Genomic DNA, 9,265 nt, shown 5'->3' with positions numbered 1-9,265 from the left:
CTGCATTGACTGACTCCCGACTGCGCATGACCGGGTCTTGACTCTTGACAGTGTATCGAGTCTACCACCGGGTGGCAGTAGGTGGTCTAAACATTACATCACTCCTTTTTTTTTAATAAATGATAAAGTGCATAACATTCAAACAGTCCATTAACTTGGAACATTGTTAACTCGGAAGAACATGTTAACAGTCCTTTGGTACTCCTGCTCTTTAATCGAAGTCACGCAGGTATGCGGGAGGTTGTCTGTTCTCCCTAACTGGATACCTCGGCGGAGGTGCGGGTGGAGGCGTAGCTGGGCCTACTTCCTCACTGACCTCTGAACTTAAGTCCATTAGAGTGTCTGGGTTGTCTCGGACAATCTTCTTAAAGAATGAACTGTTCCTAGTGGTGGTGTAACCACTTCTTCCAGCTGTTATCATGGAACCTTTGACATCGATTACTGTGAGCGGCTCTGCGTTGTAAGGCGTAGTAAGCTTGTTCTGTTTTGGTTGACGACACAGGACGGTGTCTCCTGGCTTGATGTCAGAAGGCGTAGCGTGTCGTCGAGCATCTGAGAGAGCTTTCATCTTTGCCTTGGCCTCTCTGTCGATTCTGCGTATCTCTTCGTCAGCAGGGATGGTGATTGTGTCTGCTGAGGGTAGCTTGGTGGTCATCTTCCGTTGGAATAGTAACTCGGCAGGTGACGTGTTCGTCGTGCTGTGGGGAGTGGACCTGTACTCACGCAGGAAGACGTGCAGCTGTTGTTTCCATGGCATCCTCTGCATCTGGGCGATTCTGAGTACTTTCCCGACGGTGCGCATGAATCTCTCAGCTGTGGCATTAGCTTGTGGCCATAGAGGTGTTATCTTCCTGTGCTTGAACCCTAGGTAGTTGGCAAACTCAGCGAACTGGTTGCTGTTGAAAGGAGGTCCGTTGTCAGTCTTAACAATTCTTGGGATTCCAAACATGGAGAAGACTTTGTCCATGACTGGTATGACTGTGTTTGCTGAGGTAGATCGAATTGGCTCAACAATTGGGTATCGTGTGTAGTCATCGACTATAACTAACAGGTATTCTCCCGATGGGAGTGGGCCATAAAAGTCAGCACTAACACTGTGCCATGGTGCGTCTGGCAGCTCAGACATTTTGAGTGGTTCGGTCCGGGTAACTGGAGTGTTCACTTGACATGGGAGGCAGGTCTTGGTGATGGTCTCTACCTGTTGGTCTATGGTAGGGAACCATACCTTTTCTCTGAGTAGGGCCTTTGTCTTAGCTACGCCCTGGTGGCTTTCATGAGCAATCTGCAGCGCCCTCTGCTGTAGAGCTGCAGGTATGACAATCCTGGTGCCTCGCAGTATGATGTCGTTACCTGTGGACACTGTGAGTTCATCACTGACGAGCTTGTATGGTTTCAGTGCAGCAGCACCTGGTGAGCGGTCTGTGATTAAACGCCATGAGTTATTTCTGATGTGTGCACTGACCTGTTGCAGGAGTGTGTCTTTCAATGTCTCTCGCTGTATCTCTTGTAGTGTCATCGCCTTGGGTGTTGCTTGAAGTGCTACGAAGTTAACGTACTCCTCTGCAACCTTGGATGCTCTTGTGTTCTGTGACGACTGTACCGGGAGAGGGTGTCTAGACATGTAGTCAGCTGGATTGTCAGCTCCTTTTCTATATTCCACTCTGAAGTTGTACGGCTGTAGTCTGAGGCCCCATCTCTCGATCCGTGCAGGTTGTTTTGATCTCGGGTTATTCCATATCATCTCCAATGGTTTGTGGTCGGTTACCATGGTGAATGGATGTCCATACAGATACAGGTGAAAATGTTCGCAGCTCCAGATGATGGCTAGGGCCTCACGTTCTGTTTGCGAGTATCTCGTTTCTACATCACTGAGTGCGCGGCTGGCGTAGGCTATGATGCGCTTCTCTCCCCCTCCTCCTTTCTGACAGAGGATGGCGCCTAGCCCCACCGGACTTCCATCAACAATGAGCTCCGTCTCCTTCCTGGGATCGAAATATGACATTGTTGTGTCGCTCGTCAGGCTGTCCTTGAGCGTCTGGAGTGCCGTAGCTTGATCACTGCCCCACTGCCACGGAGCGTCCTTCTTCGTGAGCCCACGGAGCGGTGCAGTGATGGTTGAGTAGTCCTTTATGAACCTGGCGCAGTAGTTGGCCATGCCCAGAAGACTTCTGATCTCACCTGGATCTTTGGGGTCGCTGGCGTCGTGAATGGCTGACACCTTCTTTGGATCTGCAGAAATCCCGTCGGCAGAAAAAATGAACCCAAAGCTGCTTGTTGAATTCGCATTTGTTGCGATTGAGTGTCAAACCACTGTCTTTCAGTCTTTTAAACACTGCTCTCAGAGTGTCGTCGTGTGCTTCCTGAGAGACGCCATAGATGATGATGTCATCGCTGAGGTTCTTCACGCCCGGTATACCTTGCAGCGTCTGGCAGATGGCGTTCTGGAACACTTCAGCGGCGGATGATATACCGAAGTTCAGGCGTTTGTATCTTCTTAGCCCGAGGTGTGTTGTGAACGTTGTGATGTAACGACTCTCTGGATGCAGCTCGAGCTGGTGGTAGCCTGCTGTGAGGTCCAACTTCGAGAATACCTTGGCACCGTTCAGCTCGTGTATTACATCGTCCATTGTTGGGGTGATATGTCGTTCTCGCTGAATTGCTGTGTTCGCCTGACGCATATCAACGCAGATTCGGACTTTATCAGGGTCTTTTGGCTTCGGTGGTGTGACGATCGGGGAAACCCAGGGTGTTGGTCCAGATATAGTTTCAATGATACCGTCGTTCTCCAGCTTCTGAAGCTCCGCCTCGACCTTCTGACGGACATGGAAAGGGACCCGTCTGTGCGGCTGGCACGTCGGTTGGATGTCGGGGTCTATATGCAGTTTCACCTGGAAGTCTTTCAGCTTTCCGATTCCGGTGAAAAGCTCTGGGTAGCTCTGCACGAGCTCATCTGCGACAGTACGCCCACTGGGTGGCATCACTGGCGGCGTGTTCACCATATTGATGATCTGGATCAGCCCTAGTTCACTGGCAGTTGCGTAGCTGAGCAGAGATTGTCCGGCGTCGCCTCTGAGAACGTAGAACACACTCTCTGTCCGCTTGTTAGTAGCCTGTACTTTGCATGCAAATTTACCAATGATAGGTAGAGCGTTGTTGGACCCATATGGAAATATTTTGATCATGGCTGTGCTGAGCATAGGCTTTGGGTCAAGTGTGTTTAACACATCTTCATTAATTATGTTGACAGCTGCTCCTGAATCAATCAGTATTTTAACACTGACACCATTCAGCTTGATGTTGGTCTGGGGTTGCTGTATACTTGTGCTGTTGATTACATACACATACCTTTCGTCTCCACTTGATGAGTCTCTTGATTTGGTCTCGGAGCATGCTGTCACCTGGTTCACTTTCTTAGTGCTCCGCTGCTTGTAGTGAGCTGTGTCTTCCTCTTGGCTTTGATGTGCAAATTTCTGACCACGGCAGTGTTTGGCATAGTGGTTAGGCTTTCCACAGGCCCTGCAGTCCTTCCCTCTGGCTGGACAGTCACCCTCGTGTGGATAATTTCCTCCACAGTTTCTACATTGCAAGCTCTTCTCTTTGTGCCTGTATGCTGCATGTTGCTGTTTGGCGCCCTTGAGATGCAGTGCATTGATTGCGGTGACAGCCTTCTCTTCTATGCTTTCTGCCTGTTGTTCAGAGATCTCTAACATTCTCCCTAGGTCTAACATATTAGTCAAAGTCATGTTTGGCTCTCTGAGCGCTCTCCTGCGCAGCCGTGATGAGGTACAGCTCTGTATTATTTGCGCGACTATTTCTCTGTCTGCATCTGCAAATTCACAATCTTTAGCTAGCATCCTCAGTCTGGTATGAAATGTGTCTAAAGACTCACCGGGAAGCTGTATGGCTTGTCTGAACTTGTACACAAGGTAGTGTGTGTTCTTTTTCGGTGAGAAATATCCGTGGAGCTTCGTCTTTGTGTTTTCATAGTCATCACTGTCGTCAGCCAGCGTGTCGTAGATATCATGGACTCTCTCTCCAGCTAAGTGAAGCAGCAGTGCCCTTTTCCTTATTTCTTGAGTAATGTTTGTGGCTACGGTGTAGTTTTCAAATCGGTTGATCCATTTGTTCCATCGCGTTCCAAGCGAACTGGGATCGGTTTCTGTGTCGAATGGCTGTATGGCCATGTGGCCCGAAAATGCCGACTGCATGATACTAGCGTTAGCCTGGGTAGCTTAGCTTAGCTTCTTGCTAGCTAACTACTCACTTCGACTTTTCCGGACGGATTCTTCTTCTTCCTCCTTCAAAAATCGACACTGGTGGCGTTTCCACTTTGAATCCTCGTCGCCATTGTGATATTCTGACGTGTAGCAAGAATATAATGTATAAATGATGAGACACACACTGGATATCAATTGGACTCTTTACTTATTCGACGTGCACGCATTACAGCATCTGCATTGACTGACTCCCGACTGCGCATGACCGGGTCTTGACTCTTGACAGTGTATCGAGTCTACCACCGGGTGGCAGTAGGTGGTCTAAACATTACAGTATCCTCGCGTATTTTTAAGTGGGTATACGCAAATCCTTGTCCTTTCCTAGTGGGTATACGGCGTAGTCCTGCGTATCACGTAGACTACACCACTGCAGGTAGCTACTAGCGACCACTGACTACTACTGTTGTCATCACGTGAGTGACACGCCGGATCGCAAGCCCCAGATCGCTGCCTATTTTTTTTCTGGTGCGATCTGCGATCCAGCATTCAGGACCGATATCGCGGCGATATGCGATATCAATATCGGATCGGGACATCCCTACTGATAAGTATGTTACATAATGTGTTTATATATAGGCTATATATAGCAATAGGGATACATAAGATATGTATATGTACAGACAGTTATGAAAATGTTAAACTGTACAGTTGTCTCCCAATCCCTTCAGATTTGTTGGAGCTGAGTTTTTTTTTTCACCCAAGTTCCATGCAATAGTGATAAGATATTATGATATGTGTAGCCTATGTACAGTTATGAATGATACACTGCACAGTATGTACCTATCAAGTTGTGTGGTGCATGCATAGCTACCACAGCAAAGTAGTTCCTCAACGAATATTATATAACAAACGGATATTTATAATATTGTATATAATGCCTTTTTTGTATATCACTGTAGACCACGGTGCTAGACCACTGGACCACCTCAGGCCACCATAATTGTGCATAACTATTTACAATTAGTAGTCTCCTAATCTCGCTACAGTTTGAGCGAGACTGTAACTGTCATTGTTTCAGCCCATTCTTGCCTATAGACCAGGGGTCTTCAACCTTTTTCAACCCAAGGACCCCTTGGATGAGAGACAAACAGAACAGGGACCCCCACATGTAATATATATATATATATATATACTTTAATATTTACTTCATTCACCTTTTATTTCACCATATTAACCTATTTATATACTGGGTTATTAGCCTATATGTGTTTATGATTGATAAAACGTTCATGCATAATTATGATTGGTTATTATTATTATTGTTGTTTTTGTTGTTGTTGTTGTTCTTGATGAGGCTTATATTTTCTATTATTATTATTTTTCAACAATGAAACTTTTAGCTTCAGGAAGCAAGGTATGCCTACCTCCTGGGTGGAGGTTGTCAGGCAGAGCATCATGTCATCCTCAGGCTGCAGTCTGGAACTGTATTTGCTCTTCAGGTAGGTGAGGGAGGAGAATCCTCTTTCACAAAGATAAGTTGTTGCAAAAGGCAAGAGGCTCACCATGGCCTTTGCTGTCAGTTGGGGGAAGTATTTCTGGCAATGGATCCAGAACTGGGTGAGAGGCTGTGACTCGTACACATTCTTGTGTGTACTGTCTGTGGTTAGGTCGATCAGCTGATCTTCCTCAGCGGCTGTCAGGTTTGAGCCGTCGGATGCATTGTCTTTGAATGATAACCGTATCCATGTCTTGTGCTTTCTCCAAGACTCAGTCTCAGAAAAGTACTTCTCAAATTGACTTTCGAGTGCCTCCAAGTGATCAACAATTGCGCATTTCACATCAGGCGAGGGCGCATTGAAATGAGCAGCCAGCTCTGCGCGGTTTTGGCCAACCAGAATCTCGAGGATAGCTGTGCGTAATTCAAAGACGCGCGCCAATACTGATCCACGGGAAAGCCATCTGACCTCGGAATGGTAAAGGAGCGCGTTGTGTTCCTCTCCTATAGCGGCGCATAGAGAAGCAAAGAGGCGGGTTTGTTATTATCAAACTAGTAACTAAATTAGTAACGTTATGCTAGTTATTAATTAACGTTAATTTCGCAATGAAGACCGAACTGCAGCGTTTTAGCCAACACCTAGCTTGCTAGACAGGTGTGTTTTTTTTCTCCAGCTGACGTTATGTTAGACTCTAGAATCATGGGCATCATTTATTTTGTAAATTGTTTTTGTCAAAAGTAGCTTATTATTGCCTATTAATGCTTGTACCTTACTCAATATCATTTTTGTTATATTTTTTAATTCTCACTGATTATTTTGGTGAAAGTTGTCAATTATTATGACAGAAATCCTGCAGTACCTCTGCGGACCCCTATAGGGGTCGCGGACCCCCGGTTGAAGACCACTGCTATAGACAACTGTACAATCATTCATATTGAGTTTATTCACCCAATAAAGTAAAGATGAATAATACTGCCCTTCACCTTATTATCAGATGTTCAGTTATGATTAGACCTGTGTCGGCAATGATAATAATACACAACAGGCAAGACGGTTGTAGCCTATATACGCAGATTAATATTTGTAGATTCGTTTTCGAACATTAGATAGTTGATTTTGGCAACATTGTAGTAGCCAATTGCAGAGTGTATTAATTATTTTGTTTGTTTGAATCCTCACTGTGTTCATGTTGTGCAGTGAACAAACAATTGTTGGGTGAATAAACTGTCTCTTGCCGTGAAATGTGTACATCAAATAAAATGATGTCGGCGATGATTATGCCTGTAATCATCAACGATATAACGAACGGATATTTCTGAGTGGGGCAGTCCCAGATATAGTGAAGACAGACAGGAAAGTAAGGAGAAGAAGGGAGAGAGTATATTGACAATTGATAATAAGATATTGATAATGTATTTCGCTGTCGACCAAAATCGTTTGAAATTACGTGCTTGTGCATTGAATGACACTATGTCCAGCGCTGTCAATTTTCAAATAATGCAATAGGCTATAGATATGAATGTTCAGTTATGATATGAAGTAGCCAACAATTCTCATGTCGACCTATGATAATAATAGGCTACAACAAGGTTGTACATAGATATACGCAGATTCATATTTGGATAGTTGATGTTGGCACCATTGTATAGTAGTCAACGGGATGGCAGATTGCAAACATATTCAATGGGATGTAATTAGTAGGCAATTGTTTATCACAGATGAATCCTGACAATTGAATGTCATTGAGATTGATACTCGGTAGCCTAATAGTGATAATGACTTCTATTTGAATACAGTTATGGCCTCATTATTTTGCATTCCTTGTTTTGTGGTAAACGACTCTCTTTCTGATCGTCCCGTTCACAAAAACCGAAGGTGATAAGTGACGTAATAATGGCGAAATAAATGTTCGTTCAGACAATACAGCCAAAGGCGGAACAACACTGATGTTCTCATAATGTAATTATAGAAATAGCTAAATTAGACTGTAGACTGCTATGGAGGTATATTGCAAAATATGATGATAAATAGGCTACGGGATGGCAGATTGCAAACATATTCAATGGGATGTAATTAGTAGGCAATTGTTTATCACAGATGAATCCTGACAATTGAATGTCATTGAGATTGATACTCGGTAGCCTAATAGTGATAATGACTTCTATTTTAATACAGTTATGGCCTCATTATTTTGCATACCTTGTTTTGTGGTAAACGAATCTCTTTCTGATCGTCCCGTTCACAAAAACCGAAGGTGATAAGTGACGTAATAATGGCGAAATAAATGTTCGTTCAGACAATACAGCCAAAGGCGGAACAACACTGATGTTCTCATAATGTAATTATAGAAATAGCTCAATTAGACTGTAGACTGCTATGGAGGTATATTGAAAAATATGATGATAAATAGGCTACGGGATGGCAGATTGCAAACATATTCAATGGGATGTAATTAGTAGGCAATTGTTTATCACAGATGAATCCTGACAATTGAATGTCATTGAGATTGATACTCGGTAGCCTAATAGTGATAATGACTTCTATTTTAATACAGTTATGGCCTCATTATTTTGCATTCCTTGTTTTGTGGTAAACGACTCTCTTTCTGATCGTCCCGTTCACAAAAACCGAAGGTGATAAGCTGACAGAGCAGCTGACTCTCTGCTCTGTCCCCGTTTCTCTGGAACATTTTTAGAGGTAGTGTCTTGTCAAACAATTGTTGGGTGAATAAACTGTCTCGCCACAAATCGGAATTCTCTTGCCGTGAAATGTGTACATCAAATAAAATGATGTCGGCGATCTACTAGAACTGGAGCGGGACGGGCGCGTGCGACTGCAATGTACCATATATATCTCATATATATCTCGTTCCAGCTAGTCAACTCGTGTTCCAAATACAGATGACTCAATAAGACATAGCCCGCAGCGCAGAGGGCGATATTTATAATATTGTATTGTATTTTTTGTATATAATGTTGTTGTATAATGTTTTTTTCTGAGTGGGGCAGTCCCACTCATATAGTTTTCATTTTATTGAACTGATATAGTGAAGACAGACAGGAAAGTAAGGAGAAGAAGGGTATAAGTCTAGCGCGCCTGTCTCGTTCCAGCGAGGCAACTTTTGACAAATAAACGTGTAGGCTAAGAACTAGTTTCTAAAGTGAGTTACAATCACTTAATGTAATGGTTGATGCATGGGGGAGGGTCATCTTATTCTCAATGATCTCTTTTTGATCGTTTCCGATCACCACACAAAGGATGCCAATTCATCCAACAAGCCCTTCAAACCACCCCCCACCAGAAAGGTTGTACTCAGTTGTACTCAACTCTCTCAACTCTCACAGCAGTAGTAATGAAAGTCATTGCAGTAGCCTACATTTGATTATGTAATCATCAACGAATATTATATAACGAACGGATATTTATAATAGACCTACAGTATATAATAATAATAATAATAATTAATTAAATTTATATAGCGCTTTTCCAATGCTCAAAGACGCTGACAATATAGGATACACATATATGGGAGACACAAAAACAACAAGTAAC

The sequence above is a fragment of the Nansenia antarctica genome (genome assembly GCF_963989245.1).
Source record: "Nansenia antarctica genome assembly, chromosome: 2".
NCBI lineage: Eukaryota > Metazoa > Chordata > Actinopteri > Argentiniformes > Microstomatidae > Nansenia > Nansenia antarctica.
Note: the sequence above shows the minus strand (reverse complement) of the source record.